Source organism: Chionomys nivalis, chromosome 20, assembly GCF_950005125.1.
Source record: "Chionomys nivalis chromosome 20, mChiNiv1.1, whole genome shotgun sequence".
Taxonomy (NCBI): domain Eukaryota; kingdom Metazoa; phylum Chordata; class Mammalia; order Rodentia; family Cricetidae; genus Chionomys; species Chionomys nivalis.
This window is the reverse complement of record NC_080105.1, coordinates 11,762,302-11,784,348: the sequence shown is the minus strand read 5'-3', so window position 1 is coordinate 11,784,348 and position 22,047 is coordinate 11,762,302. Positions and strand designations below refer to the sequence as shown.

Genomic DNA, 22,047 nt, shown 5'->3' with positions numbered 1-22,047 from the left:
CTGATGAGTAGGAAAGCAGAGTTGAAATTTATTAGGAAGAGAGTGTAACATTAGTATAGAGTCTCTCTCTCTCTCTCTCTCTCTCACACACACACACACACACAGAGAGAGAGAGAGAGAGAGAGAGAGAGAGAGAGAGAGAGAGAGAGAAAGAGAGAGAGAGAACAACCTCAAAAATCTAGTGGCTCTTATTATACCCTAGACCTGCTCCCCCTACTTTTTGGTTTGTGTCCCTGGAGGTGCCTGCATTGTGAACAAGTCAGGTGAAGCCATGGATCACATGGGTTGTAGAGAGGGGTTAAAACAGATCTTTTACACTAAATAGAAGTTCCTCTGACAGTACCAGATAATCCCAGGTGTATAACTGGGAGGGGGCTGATTTAGTTATCCACTCTGATGCCTGAAGCATGACTCATTGATGTTTTAATATCCTTCCAAAAGATTATTTTTATTCTTTTTAAATAATGTTGTTCCCATGTGCGTGTGTATGTGTGTGCATGTGCATGCATGTGTGTGCATGTGTGTGATACCAATGTGAATGCAGGCAGAGGCTAGAGGTGATGGGTTCCTTGGAGCTGGAGTTACAGGCAGCTGTGAGCTTCCTTGTGCCGGTGCTGGGAACCAAGCCCAAGTCCTCTGGAAGATCAGAAAGCACTCTTAATTACTGAACAATCTCTCCAACCGGTGACATTTTTACTTGAAACATTTCTATATAAAGAAATATTATCTCTAGGTAGGCAATATTCAAAGCAAATGTTAATTTTCTGGAATTCTTGATTCTTACCTGGTGAGAAATTTCTCCTAGACTTTGTAGTAAGAATTACTTTCCTTTTCCTATTTCCTCTAAGTTTACCCTGTCTTACCTGTCAAATAACAAGGACCTTGTAAACATTTGCTCAGCGAACAAAATTAAAGCCAAAGCTCGGATGAGAAGGTTGGACTTTATTTGGTAGACACTGGGGAAAAGCTTCAAAAATTACACTCGTATTTGGAAAGTTTTTGAAGTTTAGAGTTCCGAACTGGGTACGGTACATGAACAAGGCAAAAGGAAGGCAAAGATGGATCTTGATTTCCAGGCAATTACTGAGATCCTATCTCAAAACCAACCAAACAACCAACAAAGCTGGTATGAGGAGTTCTGTAGAAAAAAGATGTAGAAATATGGGGGGGGGCACAGATTTGTTGAGAGGAGGGGCTCAACAGGAGTGGGGTGCTTGAGTTGGCAATGGGTAAACATGGTCAGTCTGCACTACATGTGTGTGCAAGATTGTCAAAGAATGAGTGAAAAAATGAAAATTCTGTTTAGGGGTATTTCCCTAGAAATATATAAAAGCAATCTTGAACAAAGACAGGCTTAAGAGTGGCGATTCTACAGTAATTCAGGAAGGAAACGCGGCTGAGGGAAATAAAACAGCAGCAATTCACAAAGAGATAGTGAGTGATTGAGCAACGTCCGGACCAAAGGTGAGGGACAAAGGAGAGGGAAACATTGACGAACGGGTTTCAAGTTGACCGACAGGAAAATCCCAAATCAAAAAACAAAACTAAAAAAAAAAAACTGGAGAAAACCCAGTTTCGAACGTGATGATGGACTTAGGCTCAGCAAACAGAACATGATGGGTGGATGTTCACCTGCACGGGAAGCACAGGAGTTCAGCAGAGGTCAGCAGCCGCTTCATTAAATAAGATAACAGACAGACAAAATGAGAGAGAGACAGCAAAGCCGAGACCTCTGTGGGTTACTTAATATAGGAAAGAGGAGGTAGGAAAGCAACCACTGAAAGAACCTTGCAGAAGTTACTGGTCAAATGGACAGATTGTTCTGGAAATGCATAGTTAAATAAACCAAGAAGGCAGTCAGAAGAAGCTCTGGGATCGAACAGTCACAACCAAGAATGCCCAGACCAGATCCCAGGGCTGGGGAGACGATCCAGTGGATAGGCCTAGTGGTACACAGAGGATCCGAATTCAGAGCCCCAGAACCCACACAAAGCACGATGCATCTGTAATTCCAGCACTGCTACAGGGGGATGGGAGTGAGAAACTGGGACTTCCCAGAGCTTGAGAGCCAGCTATGCTGGTGTACACAGCGCAGAAAAGAACAAAACCAGGAGACCCTGTCCCCAACAGCGTGGAAGACAAGGACCAACACTGGGTGCGGTCCTCTGATCTCCACGAGTGCAAAGGCATGTGCACACCTGCATGCATGCACACTGATACATACATACATACACATACAGAGAGAGAGAGAGAGAGAGAGAGAGAGATTAAAACAATTAAATAAGTTTGAAGGAAATAAATGAATAAATTTTCAAAACTTTCTAGACAAGTTTTGCAAAACAAACAAACAAAACCAAAAAACAAAATAAAGAGAATATACTAACCCAAGGGATAGGGTGAAAACAGTGTGTTTTTTCCTTCTACTTAAGAACATACAGTGAGCCCTACACATCAGTGAAAAGAAAGGATTGTTCCAGAAAAAGTGTGGAAACAATTGCCAGACTTTGAAGAGTGATGAAATTGAACAATGGCTAGGCACAATTTCTTGAGTTTCTAGACATCTTGACATACATACATACATATAAATATTTTAATTCCTAATGGATATTTTTTGAAAAGACACTGTTGTAATTATTGTTTCTGTCATTTTCACAAATCCAAATTATACCTATGATGCCATGCTGAGAGAGAATGGGCTGGAGCCGGGGTAGGTCCGAGAAGATATTCGATAGAGAGACACTTGCGGCCGGAGAGCTGGCTTCGCAGTTACGAACACTCCCGCTCTAGCAGAGGGCACGAGTTTGTCTCTCAGCTCACAACCACCTGCAACTCCAGCTCCCAGGAATCTGATGCCCCCTTCCAGCTTCCATGGGCACTGAACTCATACACATATACCCACTCATATATACATAAAATTAAAAGTAAAATAAATCTTTAAAAGAAAGACATGTGTGTCCCCTCCACGTTCAGAAAGAACAATGAAGAACCTGAGGTCTCTGTCCCCACCCAAACACTCAAGAAAAGGGTTTGTTAAATTGTCTCACGGCCAAATCTGTCCATCTTCCGACCTTTGCCTCATGGTTTTCTAGAAATTTTAAGATAGCCATTGGCCTGGTAGACAGGAAAAATTCCATTCCTTCTCTCCCCACTTTGGCCAACATTTTTGTTATTAGTTTCTGATTCCAATTTCTTTTGGAATACAGGGAGGTGAAGGCACGTGGGCTATGGACCTGAGTGATGGAGGGAATCTGGGGCTAACTGTTGAGATCAGTCTGTGCCTGCTCTGAGTCACTGTGCTGTATGGAAAATCATTGCTTTCAGAATGTGCCCGACTATGGATGACTCCTACAAGCATCATTTGGCTTTATTTTGTGTGCAAGTACAGAGGCAGAATACCTCTGTGGTGTGGGAGTGATTTCTTTTTAATCTGTTGCTTTCATTGGTTAATTAATAAAGAAACTGCCTAGGCCCGTTTGATAGGCCAACCCTTAGGTGGGTGGAGTAAACAGAACAGAATGCTGGGAGAAAGAAGCCGACTCAGGGAGTCGCCATGATTCTCCCACTCCAGACAGACGCAGGTTAAGATCTTTCCTGGTAAGCCAGCTCGTGGTGTTACACAGATTATTAGAAATGGGTTAGATCAATATGTAAGAGCTAGCCAATAAGAGGCTAGAACTAATGGGCCAGGCAGTGTTTAAAAGAATACAGTTTCCGTGTAATTATTTCGGGTAAAGCCATGCGGGCGGCCGGGTGCCGGGGACGCAGCCCCGCCGCTCCTATTACAACACCTCTGTACCTCATTGTGCATGTAGACAACAGCACCTGCCCATCACCGTCCATGAGGCACAGGTTGATAACACATAGTCCTGAGAGTAAACGGTACCGCCCGTAAACTTAAGAAGACAGACTGAGCCCATGTGCATACATAGGCATATTCAGTTCATCAGAAATATATGACAGTTCCATGAACACACTAGACCAAAGATGAGTATGACTTGTGCCACAGAAAGAAGAGGATGCCCAATACCGCAGTGGTAGGAAATTCTGTTGCCTTCCAATCACAGGGCTTGGATAGTGTCATGAGCACATGCTCTTCTTAGAAAGTTCCCTGTTGAGACAGGAAGAGGTAGTAGCACTTGTCACCTTGCAAGCATAAGGACTTGGGTTCAATCCCCAGAAGCCACATTAAAAAGCTGAACATGGTGGCATGTGCTTATAATTCCAGCACCAAGGAGGTGGACACAGGCAGATCCCTGGTTCCTCCTGGCTGCCTGTCTGTGAGCTTCAGATACAGTGGGAGACTCTGTCTCAAAACATAAGGTGTAGAGTGCCTGAGAAAAGCCATCCAGTGTTGACCGCTGGCCTCCATCTGCATTTACACACAAGTGTACATACAAAAGGGAGAATCTGTCTTCTGTCCGGTCCCAATTAGCACGTTCATCTCAGTATCCCTGAGGACAAATATGTGATCCCTCCAAATGTGTCTGCGCACTCCAGTCTGACTTTCTCTGGCAAACGGTTCTGGCAAGCTTAGAGCTGGGCTTGGTTTTCTTGGAAGCAGTCAGCTCTGTTTACTGTCTCTGCACTTGGATGGCAGCCCATCAGGCCTGGCAGGAGCTATCCTAAAGTGAGGGGAAAGAGGTTAAAGCTCTCTTCCCCCCTGAAAATTAGAATCTGCTGAGTTGAGCACAAAGGGGCAAAGATCTTCCCTCTGTGACGGTGGTCCATCCTGCAGGTAAGGTGAGGCTGACGGAGGTGTTTGTTTACATGCTCCACTGTCTCCAGAGAGGACTAGATAGAACTTGGAGTTGCGCTGATAAATGTAATGATGTTCTGCTGCTGGATAGACCAGTATGTTTGTGAGAATACAGCTAATAAGCTGATTCAGCATCTTGGAAAGCAGCACCTACCCCTCCTCCCTCCTTCCTCATCCTTTTCCCTTCTCTCTCCCCTTGTTCCTTTTTCTCCTCACCCCCTGTGTATTGAGTGCACTGTGAAAAAGATAGCCCAGCCAGTAACTTGGACAGCTTAAACCTTGTCCCCAAATATGAACTCCCTTTCCATACAGAGTTTGTTCATCTCTTTACCTTAAAAGCCCTGGCCTTTTGGCTTCTCTAGTGAGCCCGCCTCTTCCTAAGCTTGGAAAGCCAGCTGCCCAGCACATCTCCCTCAGGCTTCAGGCCTTGCAAATTCCTGCCTTTCCTAAATACAAACACAGGTCATGTTTTTGGTATTTACCATCCTGATTTAAATCGGAGACATTTGCTTGCATATCTTGCTTGCTCAAACACTGAAGCTTGAGAGGAGACTGATGTATTCTGGGAATATCCCTCATAATGGCTTACAGATGCTCAGTAACTACCACTTGTTTAATTCTTGTGCTAAAAAGTATTTCTGGCTCTTCTTTATTTACATTTCTACATAAATTTTAAAATAAAATTTCTACTCCATAAAATTAATAAAATAACAAAAACTCCTACTGAGTTTTGATTGGGATTGCCTTGAACCTACAGATCTTTGTAGGGAAAAATAACAGCTATGCAATACTGAGCCTGATGGTCTGTGAGCATCTATGATGATCTATAAGCATCTGTGATGATCTGTGAGTGTCTCTGAGCATCTGTGAGCATCTGTGATGATTTGTGAGTGTCTGTGATGGTCTGTGAGCATCTGTGATGATCTGTGAGCACCTGTGATGGTCTGTGAGTGTCTGTGATGGTCTGTGAGCATCTGTGATGATCTGTGAGCACCTGTGATGATCTGTGAGCATCTGTGATGATTTGTGAGCATCTGTGATGATTTGTGATCATCTGTGATGATCTGTGAGCACCTGTGATGATCTGTGAGCACCTGTGATGATCTGTGAGCATCTGTGATGATCTGTGAGCATCTGTGATGGTCTGTGAGCACCTGTGATGATCTGTGAGCACCTGTGATGATCTGTGAGCACCTGTGATGGTCTGTGAGCGTGGTGTTCACCTGTTATGTCTTTCATTCCTGACATCATTTTGCAGTTCTTAAGATACAAGTTTATGTTTTTGTCAGATTTACCCAAATAGAATCACAAACTCACAAAAATCCTATGTTGTAAAAAACAAAACAACCACACAAATACCAGCTCTGAAAACACAGCAATGAAAAAATACCTAATTTTTCCAAATGGACAAATGATTTAGACGGTACCTCCAAGAAGAACTATAGATGGCAAATGAAACCATTAAAGAAAAGCAGGGTCAGTGGGTGAAAGCATGTACTGCTCTATCATAGGACCTGAATCCAGTGCCCAACACCCATGCTGGGCAGCTCACAGCCATCTGCGACTCCACCTCCACCTGCACTTGTACACACACATACACACACACACACACTCAGAAAGAGAAAATTTCATTACATCCCAAAGTAGTTGCCCCTCCCTCTACTCCTCTCAGTCCCTCCCCCACCTCCATTCTCCCACAAATCCATTCCCCCTTCATCCACTTCCCTTCCAAACAACAACAACAACAACAACAACAACAAAACCCAGCAAACCTCCCAAGGTTATCAACAGAGCATCACATAACAAGATGCAATAAGACTAGTAGGCATGGGCCAAGTGTTGGCACAGGCCTTTAATCCCAGCATTTTGGAGAAAGAGGCAGGTGGATCTCTGTGAGTTCGAGGCCAACCTGGTCTATAAAAGCTAGTCCCAGGACATCTAGGGCTACATGGAGAAACCCTGTCTCAAAAAAAAAAAAAAAAAAGTGATTAGGTACAAACCCTTACATCAAGTTACATCAAGGCTGCACAAGGCAACTCAGTAGGAGGAAAAGGCGCCACGTGCAGACAAAACAGTTAGACACAACCCTATTTCCACTCTTGGGAGTCCCACTAGAACACCAAGCCACACAATTATAACACATATGCAGAGGTCCTAATATGGATCCGTACAGAATCTGTGTTTGTCGCATCAGTCTCTGTGAGTCCCTATGAGCCCTATGTAGCTATAAAATCATTGTTCTTCCAAAAAGATTGTCAACTGCTGTGGGGCAATGGTCTGTACCCTGTCACTCATATTTTAAATAAACACTCATTGGCCAGGCAGGAAGTATAGGCGGGGCAACCAGTCAGGAAGTAGAGGTGAAGCAACAAGAATTCTGGGAAGAAGAAAGTTTTAGTCTGAAGTTGTTACCCAGACAGAGAGGAAGCCAGACACAGAACAAACAAGAAATGACTGCCTCGCTGGAAAGGTACCAAGCCACATGGCTAACACAGACAAAAATTATGGGCTAATATAAGTTGTAAGAGTTAATAAGAAGCCTGAGAAACTAGGTCAATCAGTTTATAATTAATGTAAGCCTCTGTGTGGTTTCTTTGGGACTTAACAACTGCAGAAACTGGGCAGGACAGAAACTGCAGTCAACAGTCAACATAATTTTATTTGAGAGAAGTGGATACTCATTATACTGATTATGGAAAAAACCATCTCTTAGTGAGTGATAAAGCAATAATTATAAGAAAACATATAGAATTAAATGCTACGGCATATTTTTAATGCTATTGTAAATTATCTTATTTTAAATTTCAAATTCTCTTTGTTCACTGAAGGTATGTGGACATATAGGTGAGTTGTGGGTATTGTTCTTAAACCATGAAGTTCATTCTGGTAGCTATCTGCAGTCTGTAGAACAGCATTTTTGTGGTTCTACATAGATCACATTAAGTAGAAATACAGACAATACTTCTTCTCTACAAATGGCTGTTTGGGGGTCTTACCGACATAAGCATGATTAAGAGCTGCAGCAAGAGCAGTAGATTGCCACCATTGTGAGGGAAAGGGAACTCAGACAATGTTAGAACAGAGCAGACTTTGTCCAAGCCAGAGTGTAGCTACTTCACCTCAATTGCTAATCAAGGACCTCAGACACACGCATGGCATGGATGACAGGATTGGTCACAAGGCTCCATCATCATCTAAAATCACTGAAATGCTTTTGTTTATTTAATTCTATGCTAGAAGACCACAAATTCACAAGGGCTACTCAGAGACAACCCTAGTACCTCAACTCATGGTGGCTACAGTCAGGTCAAGGGGAATCCCTAGAGACTGACAATACTTAACTGTTTCCTTTGCTCTCCATACTTCAGGTGCATTCTTAAGTAGATCTACAGATTTGAGCAGACTAAGGTTACATATTTTGAGCAATAGTATGTCGTGTACAATCATCAGGATGTCAGGAGACCCTGTCAGTCACGCCATCCCTGTGAAGCTCTGTTAATTTATTATTGGTTACAGAATAATGATAGTTCTTTGTGGTTCTAAAGGAAAATGATGGATTATTTTTAGCCCCATTTTAGGTAACTATGAACTCACAGGTTTAAACCAATTGTAGGGTTTCAATTAATGATAGTTAGTGCCCTATAGAACTCCTCCTGTGAATTCTCTACCCTTGCCCTTATTGACGAGTTCATGACACACTCTGTTCAGGTTCTCTTCTCGAATTGTTTACATACATCTTGGCTTGTCTGAGCCTTTGCTTCTCAATACTTGGATCTACCAGCTGGGGCCATGCTTCAATGCATGAATTTACTAGAATTTTACATCCAGGCTGTACCCTACTCTAAGTTATCTCTTAGTGTGTAAAACAGTGGTTGGCAGAATATGCCTTTTCCTGAGAAATTCCATTTTACAATCAGCTTGAGTCCATTGGATAATGAAGAGTAATTCTGTTCTCGTATGGACATATGAGCAGCACCATCTGACTGGCACTGCCTACACAGCACAGACTGATAAATGACCTGTCCCTGGGAGCTGAAATGGTACCCAAGGTCCTCGAGTTGGCTCAACAACTAAGAACATTTGTTTATCTTACAGATGACCTAACATCAGTTCCTAGCACCCACATGGTAGCTCATAACTGCCTGTAACTCCAGTTCCAGGAGATCTGATGTTCTCTTCTGGCCTCTGTGGGCACTAAGCATGTACACAGTACACATACATACACACCAGCAAAACACTCATAAACATAGATAGATAGATAGATAGATAGATAGATAGATAGATAGATAGATAGACAGACAGATAGATGATGGATAGATAGATAGACAGATAGATAGATGATAGATAGATAGATAGATAGATAGATAGATAGATAGATAGATAGACAGACAATAGAGAGATGGATGATAGATGGATAAATGGATACATAGGTGATAGATAGATGATAGATAGATAGACGAGAGAGAGATGGATGATCGATGGATAGATTTATACATAGGAGATAGATAGATAGATAGATAGATAGATAGATAGATAGATAGATAGATAAATAGATAAGATAGATAAAACAAAATCTTTCTTTAAAAAGAGAAAGGACTAGACATGGTGCTGTTTACTTTTAACCCCACACTCAGAATGAAGAGGCAGTTGGATCTCTGTGAGTTTGAGGCCAGCCTGGTTAACAAAGTGAATTCTAGGACAGCCAGTACTATATAGTGAGAACACCCAACACTGTAACAGAGACAACTACTACTGTCTTACCTTCTTACCACTGTGAGTGCATGTATATGTGCACTGCATGTGTGCGTGCGTGCGTGCGTGTGTGTGTGTGTGTGTAGAACAACTCTTAGAAAGAAAAGCACTTAATTGAGGGCTTGGATTAACGATATGTGCTACCATGCTCCAATCCTTCTCTATTTCAGTCAGCTGATTTCAGCTTCAAATAAACTTTATGCTTTAGCAGGGGCGAGTTAAGTGGGTTCCCACAGAGACAAGCAAGCACTAGCAGGGACTACAGCACATGGGGCTCCCAATGCTACGAGTCCAAACACTCCACGTCTGTAAGAAGAGACAGACTGTGCCAAAGTGTGCTTCTTTGGCATAAAGGTTGATTTGAAAAATCAAGGATACAGGAGTAGTTCAGAAAACAGAAATTACTCTTTAGTAATCAAAGCACACATGGGATAACCTGACGATCCTGTCAATGGAAAAGCCAGGGGTTTCTCTCTATTTCTGTGTAGTAGGGGCTGTGGGCCTCTTCCCACAGCCCGGCTCATGGCTGCCTGGCTAGCTTATGCCCCAAAATAACGACACACAAACTCTATTCTTTTAAACACTGCTTGGCCCATTTCTGTTCATGTATGTAGCACCCCAAGGTGCGCTTACCGGGAAGATTCTAGCCTACGTCCATCCTGGGTCAGAGCTTCATCGTGTCTGCTCTGGAGAGGAGAGCATGGCGTCTGTCTCTCAGAGGGGCTGCCCTGCATCTGAGCTCACTTCCTCTTCCTCCCAGCATTCTATTCTGTCTACTCCACCCACCTATGGGATGGCCTATCAAATGGGTCAAGCAGTTTCTTTATTTTTAACCAATGACCTTCCTCCATCATTTCTGTAACAAACCTTTCCCTGGCTTAGGACATTTTCTGGGCTTCTCCCAAAGCTGAGCTTAGCTGAACTCCTCCTTGTTCTCCTTCTCCTTCTGTTTTCCTTCATCAGCTGAAAGTCATACATCACTTCTTATTTGTCCTAGCTATGTTTAATGAGAAAGAATTGGAATTTAAATTTGAGTATGGACTGGCAGATCTACATGTGTGTTTCTCTGGCACTGGTGAAGACAGAAGCTTCAGGGTAACCAAGCAACCCTGAAGACACAGAGCGATGTTCCGTGTAAGCAGAGGAATTCCCTGTGGGCACTAATGTTACTGGGGAAACTGAAGTTTCCTTTTGATTCTTAGCCACACCGATAAAAGGATTTATAAACAAACTCGAAAGAAAGCTTGCGGATGCTTGCATTAAAAGAAAAACAACAGAATGGGAAAGCAGAAAATCTTGATAGCTGCCAGGAGAAGAGGGTGTGGAGAAAACTCCATGCCTTTTAAGTTAAATGTGGAGGCCAGAGAAACAGAGTGTCAGGGAAATACTTAGGAATGCTGAGCTGCAGATCTGAGCTCAGAGGGGACAAGATTCCAGGTATTTGTGTCCAAGCACAAAAGATTGTACCAGGGACGCAAGGTTAAACATAGAGACGGAGACAACTTATTAAGAAAGGAAAAGCACTCCCAAGGATGGGAATAGGGCACTAGGTTATTGAGAGAGGAACAAGCCCAAAAGCTCTGACCCACATGGCACCTGCCCCTTTATAGGGCACATACACAGCATGAACACCCCCTCTGAGGTTTATATAGTAGGTCTTTTCTAGGGTGTGTCTGGTTCATTAGCAGACGATCAGTCTGACGACACAGACACATGGGCATAGCCATGTTGCTGCCTGGGGTTGGTCTGTAGATCCCATAGCACAAACCTGCCTTTGTTTTGTCTCTTGTATAAACCTTACCCTGCCTACTACAACTGCCTGCCTACAACTGGACAGTGACTCACGTTTATAGTAAAATAAATGTGGAAATAAAATTGGATATATAAAAACAGAAGTTGCAGCTCAGGTAAGGAAGGGCTGGCCATTTTCCTCGGCAAACTGGTTTTTTTTTTTTTTAACGTGTGAATCTTTTTTTATTTTTTTTATTTTCTTTTTAAATATTTATTTATTTATTTTGTATACAATGTTCTGTCTGTGTGTATTCCTGAAGACCAGAAGAGGGCACCAGACCTCACTACAGATGGTTGTGAGCCACCATGTGGTTGCTGGGAATTGAACTCAGGACCTCTGGAAGAGCAGGCAATGCTCTTAACCACTGAGCCATCTCTCCAGCCCCACGTGTGAATCTTTATCTTTCTCTGGATCCTTCTCTCCTGCCACACTAAGCTCTTCCTATATCACAAACTCCCCAGAGTTAGAGAGGAACTTGGGTCTCCTACAAGGGGATTGCTTTAAGAGAAAGTCCCAGGCACAGACTCCCACATCAAGGCCAGCAGGACTTTTTTGGGTCTGTCAAAGAGGTTGATGCTGCGTAGGATCCGGAATTGATACGAATGATATGTTGAAGGGTTAAGATATTCAATACAGTAACAAAAATTGTTCTCTGTTTTGGTCAGCGTGTGTGTTGTCCATCTTGATAACAGAAAGCAGCAGCTGGCCTGATTGTTTTTTACACGAGAGAAACTCTCTCAAAGACCATGTAATCTGATTAACATCCCACATCCTGCTTCTGGTTCTCCAGATTTCCTAGATAGACCCTGGCCAGGCACCCCATTCTCCCTTTCATCTTTCTTACAAAGGATGAGACTGCCCCAAAGCACTTACATTCCTAGAGCATTGTTAGAACCACAACATTTCACTGTTTTGAGGAAAAATACAAGTTATCGGGTTCCAAAGAGCCAGGGATGCTTTGCCCTAAATACTAGATTTAAACCAAAAAGACTATCTTACTCTCCTATAATGACTTGGGGGAAAATAGTGTCATGAGGCCTAACTCTTGCTTTGAAAGTCTTTCTAGAAAATTCCGATCATGTCCCTTACTGTAGACTGGTCATAAAGAATAGCATTTAAAAATTCCAGTGGCCAGAAGGTTACTCTAGGCCAAATTCCTTTCCCTAACTCTTGTGATGTGCACATGACTCCAGCAGTCCCTAAAGCAGCTGTGCGGTTGCTGTTGAGAAATGCTCTGTAGAATTACTAGTAATTGTCACTTGTTTGTCACCCCCCCACCCCCATGCAGAAAGTCTAAAGAGACAAACAAAAGACCTCACCAAAGACAATAATTGCTATCAGCTGGGATCTTATATGATCCAGTAAGACAATGTTCTCAATTTTTCTCATATTAGAATTAACAGGGGAGGTTTTGACAAATGTCATGTCTGGACACAACCCATGTTAGCTAAATCATCATCCACAGGGTGGGATCCAACTAGCAGAATCTGTATTTTTCAGATTCCCCTAGGACCTGGGGCCTATGTGATTCCCATGCGTAGCTGTGTTGTAGTACTAAAGAGACCAACAGAAATGCTGATACAAAACTTTATAATGTAGGTTTCTAATAGAACAGTCTAGGGGTCTCTAGGGGGAGCATCAATAGAATGAATATGGATTGGAAGAAGACCTATCACATTGGCTTACACCATACACTGGATAGTCCAGCATGCCTCTTTACACACTGGAGAGTCCAACAACTTGGCAGCTGTTCGGTCCATGAGATTAGCTTCCTCAACAGTGCCCATCTGGTGCTGAAGGCCTGGAGGATCCCGGAGAGCTGCTGGGCTCCAGGCCCCAGACCAAGGAAGCTGAGTCCCCACAATCGCAGCTGCAGCAACAAGGTAAGGACAAAGGCAGGCAGAAAACAACAGCTTCTCCTTTGGACCTCCTTACTTCTGCGCCACCACCAAAAGGGGCCAAACACTTCCCCTCCACCAAAGTTAACCCTCCCATGATACATCTTTACAGATCTGTCCAGAAGTGTGTCTAAGTTATGCCAAATTCAAATAGGTTGACAATCAAGATTTCCCATCATGCTTAGAGCTTCCTGTCAAGTCTCTGCTAAAATTTCGGTGTCGTTGTGTGTCATTTTGTTGTTGTTTTGTTTTTTTCTTTTGATGCCTGCTCTGAATGTGACAGCGATGTCTCATGTGGAGGTGTGGATGAAGAGAGTCGTATGGATATGGTTGAGATGATCCACTAGGTATCTATAAAACTGTTTGTTTGCATAGAGCTCATCTTTCTTAATATAATATGACCCCCTCTGAGAAGGCGGATTTTGTATTTCACTGCATCCCCGCTGCCAGTCTCTGAAATGCTTTTCCTAGATATTGTGATAAAATAAGCAGCAAAAGCAAGCTAAAGAAGGAAGAGTTGTTTGTTTGTTTATGTTTGTTTGTTTGTTCCTATCGTAGTTGGAGGTTATAGTTCACTGGGGTGGGGATGGAGGCCTTTGCTCACACCATGTCCATAGGCATGGCGCAGACAATGAGGTTGGCTTGCGGTCAGATCACTAGACCTAGTCCCAGCCCAAGGAATGGTGCTGCTTCCAGTGGGCAGGTCTCTCCACCTCTGTTATCTTATTCAAGATAATCCTCCAGAGGCAGGGCCAGAGGCAAGTCTCCCCAGGACTCCAGCACATTGCTCCACCTTGGGGACCTTTCTTCTTATCTCCTCCTCTTCCTAAGTGTCTTGAAGGTAAGAAGAGTGTTCCTGCTGCCTGCCTCTGCTTTTCTCCCTAAGCCAGCATGATACTTTGTTGGTAGCCAATACTCGTGACCTACTCACAATGTTCTGTGGTTTTGTAAAACAATTGCATTTTTTCTCATCTAGCCTTTTAAAAGGGGATCTTGCACTTGTGTGAGTATCTGGGGAAGAAAGCAATCCTATAAAAAGGTTGAAATCCAAATTACACTTTCAGTGACAAATGTTCCTTCTCTGTGACATTTATTAAATGTCAGCTGCACACTGAGCGCTTGGCAGATTACATTTGCTTCTTTTAAAAAATGCTCAAAGATGCAGACAGCCTACTGTTCTGCTCCTTCCAGCAGAGAGAGGGGTGATTGTGACCACCAAGTGGTCTATCTTACCTAAACACATCATCAAAATGTTGTTAGTGTTTTGAGTCTCGGGGAAGTTTTTCAAAACATTAAGTTATTTTAAATAAAGGGAACTGTTTCTTAGCTGTCACACCCATTACTTCTTTAAATCATTTACTTAAAAGTAAACAGACTGAGTAAAGACATCCTGGCTCACTCAGTGGTGTAAGTTCCCAAATGTTCTAAGTAGGAATCTCCCCTATTGACAGCAGAGCTGACGGAACGCGGAGACACAGGAAGGGTCGTGGCTCTCTGAGCTTCTCATCCTGTGATACAGTCTGTGAGGTGAGCCTGTAAATCAGCTCTTACCTCACATCAGCTTCGTCGCCCTGACTGTGAACATTCCAGACTATGGGATATGAGGAGTACATTTCCACTGCTGATACATTGCATAGTATTTTGTAGTAAAATCCAAATGAGTGCTAGAACGTGAATATGCTAATTTTGATTACAGTCTATCGCTACCCTCCAGGGACCTTTCTTGCACGGAAGGTGAGCCTGTCAGTGCGAACACACATGTAGGGAGGGTGGGAAGTACATGAGCATTCTCCCTCACACGACAGGATCCCTGACAATTGTGATGTTCCACTTAGATTTTTACTTCAGTGCATGTTATCAAAGACGAAGCTATTTACTTATTTAGCAATTTCATTTTCCCCTTACTCTACTTCTAGTAAGTTTAATTAATACAGTTTCCAGCAAAACAATCTTATTTTTCTGTTCATTTCAGTTCAGGTAATCATTATCTTCTATTTGGTATGTAATTATCGTGTTATGACTGGTTTCCTTGGGCTTGAATGTCTAGATTCTGTACCTTAGCCAGAGTGGGATATCTAACTCATAATTATGACTTCACTCTCCTGATTGCAATTGTGCTTAACTGCTTTCTCTTGTCTAATGTCTAACTCTCCATCTCTCACATTTAGGTAACAGTATTAAGAAATAGGTGATTAGATCCAATCCTGGGGAGTAATAGGGCTGCTAATCTTATGAAAGGGCTAGAGGGAGCCTTTTTGCTGCTCTTGCCAACCTTCCATGTGAGAGCCCCTTAACCACACACTATCTGTGGACAATGAACATTCCAGTCTTCAGAAGCAAGAACAAGTGGAAGCTGATTCCACTATTGATAAATCACCCAATCTAAGATGCCTTGCTGTAGCAGCGAGCAAGGACTTAGATAAGCCCTTATCCCATCACCTTCAGCATAAAGCCAGAATGTAAGAGTTCAAGAGAAAAGTACAACTCCCCGGGTAGACTCCTAAGAAATAACAATAAGGTAAACATCACAAGTTAGTACTCGAGGGATTCAATGAAAACTCTACCTAGAAAAAATGACATAGCTCCAAAGACTCATCTCAATAAACAAGAAGTGAATAGAGCCTCTTCGAGAAATCAGAAAATATGAAATAAATCTAAACCACACAGAAAGACAGAAGCACAAAGATAAATCTAAAAATGTACCAAGAAGCAGAAAAACACAACTAATAAATAAATATAAAAGGTAAGCCTTTAAAAAGATTGGATTGTGTCTTAATTGTTTTTCTATTGCTTTGATAAAATACCACGCCCAAGGTAAATTACAAAATCATGTATCTGAGGATGCATCCAGGATTGCACGGCAGGGAGCATAGCAGCAAGCAGGCACCGGAGCAGCACCTGAGAGCTCACATCCTGATCCACAAGCAGGAGACAAAAAGAGAGACACTGGGAGCAGCAAAAGTCTTTTGAACTCTCTCAGCCCTTCCCCAGTGCCACGCCTCTCCTAACAAGGCCATGCCTCCCAAGCACTGCCCCCAATGGAGAGGAGTACTGAGACATGAGTCTGTGCATAATCATATGAAAAGTAAAACATACAAACTCACAAAAATAAAAAATGCTGTAGGAAAAGAGGCACAGAGACAGAGAATTGAAAATTATCACAAACAATCACAAAAAATATTGTGCTGAACTCTGTATAAATAAACTTGAGAACTTCAAAAATGAATAAATTAAAAAAATAAATCTTAAAAAAAATACCCAAAGGAAGCCGGGCGTTGGTGGCGCACACCTTTAATCCCAGCACTCGGGAGGCAGAGGCAGGCGGATCTCTGTGAGTTCGAGACCAGCCTGGTCTACAGAGCTAGTTCCAGGACAGGCTCCAAAACCACAGAGAAACCTTGTCTCGAAAAACCAAAAAAAAAAAAAAAAAAAAAAAAAAAAAAAAAATACCCAAAGAAACAAAGCCTAAACATAATAAATTACCATAGCAGAAATGAATCTCAGAGGGACTCCCTCCAGTTGGTCCCGCAGAATTGTCAGAACCCCCTGCCCACCCAGTGCTGTGGATTAAATCTAGGAAATCTAGGGTTGCAGCCATACACAGTAAGTGTTCTACCACTGAATGACATCCTCAGCCCTCGTTTTATGGTTTTAATTTTGGGATGAGTTCTCACTAAGTTGCCCCGTCTGGCCTTGAATCCATTCAATAGCCCAGGCAGGACTAGGCAGACATGAAACTTAGAATCATTCTGCTTCAGACTCCTGAGTAGCTACAAGTATAGATGCAGCCACTGGATTCAGGAATTTGTTAGGAAACCCTAGCAAAACTCAGAATAATGAATGGAAAGCAAAACACCATAAATATAATTAAGTCCATAGATACAAAAGTCTATGTACATATGAACATCCAGTATCCAATCTGAAGAAACAGTCCAGTGTGGATGCACATTCTAACATATCCAAATCTTTGGTTCAATTACCAACAATGCAGAATAAATAAATATTAAATCTGGTATTTAGCTCCCATTAGATCAGGCACACTGTCTCAGTGGGTGGACCAGCTCCTCGTGGTCCTGACTTCCTTGCTCATATCCTCCCTCCTTCTGCTCTTCAACTGGACCTTGGGAGCTCAGTCCAGTGCTCCAAAGGGCACAGTCATTAAGACAAAGAGGTAACCTACTGAATGGGAGAAGATCTTCACCAACCCCACATCAGACGAAGGTCTGATTTCCAAAATATATAAAGAACTTAAGAAACTAGACACTAATTTTTTGTTGTTTTCTGAGACAGGGTTTCTCTATGAAACAGTCCTGGCTGTCCTGGAACTTGCTTGGTAGACCAGGCTGGCCTCGAACTCATGGAGGTCCACCTGAAGGTCTTGTGTCACCACCGCCTGGCAGGATTGTGTTTTGATGTTTGGTGCCCAGCTGGGGGCACTGTTTGAGGAGGATTGAGGAACTCTGAAAGTTGGTACCTAGCTGGCAGAAATAGGTCCTTAGAGGAGGCTACACCTGACCACTGGTTCCCACAGCAATCTGGACTGTGTCCACTCCACTAGTTGTAAACTATTCTGCTCTGCCATTCCCTTCCTTCCTATGATGAACTGAAACTTCTAGAAACTATGAGCCAAAATAAATCAATCCTCCCTCCGTCCCTCCCTCCCTCCCTGCTTCCCTGCCTTTCTCCCTCCCTCCCTCCCTTCCTCCCTCCCTCCCTCCCTCCCTCTCTCCTTCCCTGCCTTTCTCCCTCCCTGCCTTTCTCCCTCCCTCCCTCCCTCCCTCCCTCCCTCCCTCCCTCCCTCCCTCTCTCCCTCCCTGCTTCCCTGCCTTTCTCCCTCCCTCCTTTTCTCCCTCCCTCCCTCCCTCCCTCCCTCCCTCCCTCCCTCCCTCCCTTCCTCCCAGCATAAACAGAGGATGTAAGGGACAGTAGAGCTAGAGGCAGCCGGAAGAGTTCCCAGCAGAGAAATGAAATAGTTAACAGGAGAAGACTGTAGACTGGACCTGGTTGTGACAGCAAAGAGAGGAGACAGTGTGGGTAAAGTAGACTAAGAGAGAGGGCAAGGAGAGAGGGGACCAAGAGCGTGAACTGAAATAAGAGGGTTACAAGGGAAGGAGGAGCTGGGGGAGGGAAGCACTGGGCTGGAGAAGTTTAGGGTGGGGGCAGGGTGAGAAGAGCCACAGGTGCTTGGCTGAGAAAGCCTGGTAGCCAGGCAAACACTTTGGTATGCTGAAGACCACACCACAGATAGCCATTTGTCCTCAGTTTCTTTAAGTCTGATCCTTCCTTCCTTCCTCCTCCCCCTTCCTTCCTCCCTCCTTTCCCCTTCCCTCCTTCCTTTCTTACTTCCATTGTCTATGTCAGGCAGTTTGATAACAGAGCTCCAGACATAATTATTACCCCCATATCCATTTCTATGTGGTGGACAGAGTGAATGAATATAAAAGGCGATAACTCTATAGATACAAACAACAGGTTGGGATGTTGAAAGGTGAGAACTCTCATGGATCTTCTGTTGCCATGAGGCCTGGTGCTCTCTTTGCATGAATCAAACCCATTTTCCTTAAAAGAATAGCAACAAAAAACGATTAACGATATAACAAAAACACCAAAATACCCAGAAACTGGTTAAACAAGAAACAGAAACATTAAAATTGCTATCTGGAACATAAAAGATGAAAAAATGGAATATTAATCCATAATCTGATTATGATGCAAATTTTTAAAAAGAAAGATATGAGCATGCTTCTATAATCCCTTGGAAATTAAATACGAGTAAGAAAGGAGGTTCTGAGAAGGAATAAGAATAGAGTACAAAGACGAGCTAGACCAGGTAATTAAAACAAAGCATCAAGAAATATAATAAAAACAGTGTTATCTTATGTGTGAAAATACAGTAATAGTGCAAAAATAGAGAGCGCATGTCTAACTAATGCATATGTTTACCTGGTTAATAGGCATATATAATAGGACAGCGTTTCAAATCATTGGAAAATATTTAAAATTATATTAACTAGTAAGTGCTGTTTGAAAATTGTTAACTACACAGAAGAGGAAATTTATCATGATTTCATATATTTTTTTAAAAGATTTTATTTTTATCTCCCACCAAGTATGTCAATCAGTTCCTTTCCTCATGGGGGCCTTGTGTGCAATATCTGTGAGCCACAGCCTCCTGGGAAGTGCATTCAACCTGTTGCCTACAGGAGTTTCCCTAAGGGACCTTGGGGACAGTTTTCTGGTGGATATTCATAGCTCTGATCTCAATGCTGTCCCCAGGACTCACACTGGCCAGGTGGCCCTGTCCATCTGCACCAAGCTGCAGAATAAGGTCTGAGGAACTGAGCCGCTATTCACATTCCCTGGCTACCTCAAAGAATTGTGATTTCATCAAGTCTAATGCAGATGGATTTGAAGACATGGTAGCTAAGCAGCAGCTCATTGTTGATGGCTATTTGGTCAAATACATCCCCGGTGTGGTTCCCTGGACAGGTAGCAGGAGTTCTTGGGGTTCATAAGGCATTCCTGGGTATAAGATGACCAGAAGCCATAACAAAGATCAAAGCCTGAAAATACATTAGTTTAAAGTAACTCTGCATCTCCACATAAGGAATGGAGACACAATTAAAGGGGTAGGGCTGGAGAGATGGCTCAGAGGTTGAGAGCATTGACTGCTCTTCCAGAAATCCCGAGTTCAATTTCCAGCAACCACATGGTGGCTCACAACCATCTATAATGAGGTTTTATCCCCTCTTCTGATATGCAGGCAAACATACAGGTAGAACACTGTATGCATAATAAATAAATCTTTAATAAAAATTAAAAGGGTAATTTCTTATAAAAAGGAGCACCTATAAACCAACAAATTAACTTCTGTCAGATTATTAAAGAAATGTAAAAAGTGCAACCATTAATTCACAGACAGAGAAATACAGTTTTAAGATTTGTGAAATTTTATTCTATTTCAGACTTAAACATAATAACACAAATGGAAATCAAACTAAAAAGAAAGGTGATATCTTTCAAAAAGGGAAAATTTAATTAAAAACTGTATTGTTAAAGATGTGGGAAACCCAACTTCTTCAGCGGCAGATAGCAGGCTGTGTGGGAGCAAGCTGTCTGCAGAGAAATTCATCAGTGCAGTGTCTTGCAGAACTAAAATCTGATGCACACCTTATCCACTGCTCTAGTGCTCTAAAGAGACACCATGACCAAGGCAACTCTTCTCAAAGAGCTCATTTAACTAGGAGCTTGCCTACAGTTTCAGAGACCTAGTCTGCCATCTGAATCATGGTGGGGAACTCGGTGGCAGACACAGCACTGGGGAAGTAGTTGAGAGCTGCACCCTGATCGGAAGGCAGAGAGAGGCAGCCTGAGACTGGCAGTGGACTTCTGAAACCCCAAAGCCCAGTGAAACACTTCCTCCAACAAGGTCACAGTGCCTAATCCTTTCAAATAGTACTACTCCCTGGTGACTGCGCATTCAACTGTATCTAAGTCTTTGGGGGTCATTCCTATCCACACCACCTCGATGCGTGTACTTTGGATCAGCAGTGCATGCAGTATTTATCTTACATATAAGACACGTGTTCTTACATGTGCAAAGTGATAAATGGACACAAATGACAGTCACTGTATTGGTATGATGACAGAAAGGCTGTACGCATTTACTGGAGTGAAGGGTTAAATAAATTATGATGTATTATTGTTGTATTCTAAAAAGAACTGATTTTTTATGTATTAAAATGGGAAGACCTGGAAATGTATTATGACAAATAGAGAATATGTTTGTTACCTCTTGTGGGTGGGAGACATACAAAACTAGATTTTTTTTTTGGTTTTCTTCTTACAACTTTATATATATATATGTATGTGTGTGTGTGTGTACATATATATATATATATATATATACACATTATTTTGACAAAGCTGTATGTATTTGCCCTGTACAACATGATACTTTAAATATAAAATATGGAATGACTACGCGTAGCCAATTTACAAATGAAATATCTCACACACTTGCAATTTTTATAAAATATATCCGTTGTCTGAAGACAATTTTTATATAAGTACAACACATTATTAGTCAGTCAGCATGGTATATAGTAGCTCTCTTAACCTGCCTCACTGCAATAACCCAGTCTCCCCAGGTCTCACTAACCCCGCAGCCCAGGACAGTCTATTCTGCTTTTCATTTCTGTGATCCAACGTGTGTATTGGTTAACATAATTAGTCTTCATGAACCTGTAGACACGGTGAGGTGGCGTCTCACAGGGTGCCACGGAGATGGTGCGGCAGTCAGACACTCCTGCGGCCGACACAGATGAGCTGAATTTGCCCCCAGCTCTCACAGGGCGGAAGGTGGGAACTGACTCCCGAAACACACACACACACGCATACACATAGACATGGCACACCACATCACACCACACACAGACGGAAGTCTGAGTGAGGACTGGGGGGAAAAGGGAAAGCTCACACTGTTGATGGGAATACAAGCTCATCCACCCAATCAGAAAAGCAATATACAATCACATGACACAGAGATTCATCTACCCGGTCTGTAGCCAGAGGAGATAAAAGCAGTATGTCTAATAAAAACTCCCATGTTTATTAAAACGCTGTTCACATAGTTTATTAAAAGATAGGTTTAATAAATAAAAGTTTACTAAAACACTGTCCACTGTTCCCAACTTTAGTGTCCATCGGCGGAGACGTGGATAGGGGACTGTGATTAATGTCCCTCTGAGGCCAGTGAAACGCTATTCAGTCATGAAGGCAGTCCTGTCATGTGTGGCAACATGAAGGAATCTGGATGTTACTGTGTTACGTGGAATAAAGCAAAACAG

General features: G+C 42.7%; 1 non-coding gene across 1 annotated transcript; it reads left to right on the top strand.

Annotated features, from left to right (window-relative positions):
- The first annotated feature begins 19,297 nt into the window (after positions 1-19,297).
- On the top strand, positions 19,298-19,431 carry LOC130863276 (small nucleolar RNA SNORA70). Its single transcript, XR_009055705.1, has one exon. It is a non-coding gene; the product is annotated as a small nucleolar RNA SNORA70 (small nucleolar RNA).
- Positions 19,432-22,047: the final 2,616 nt, after the last annotated feature.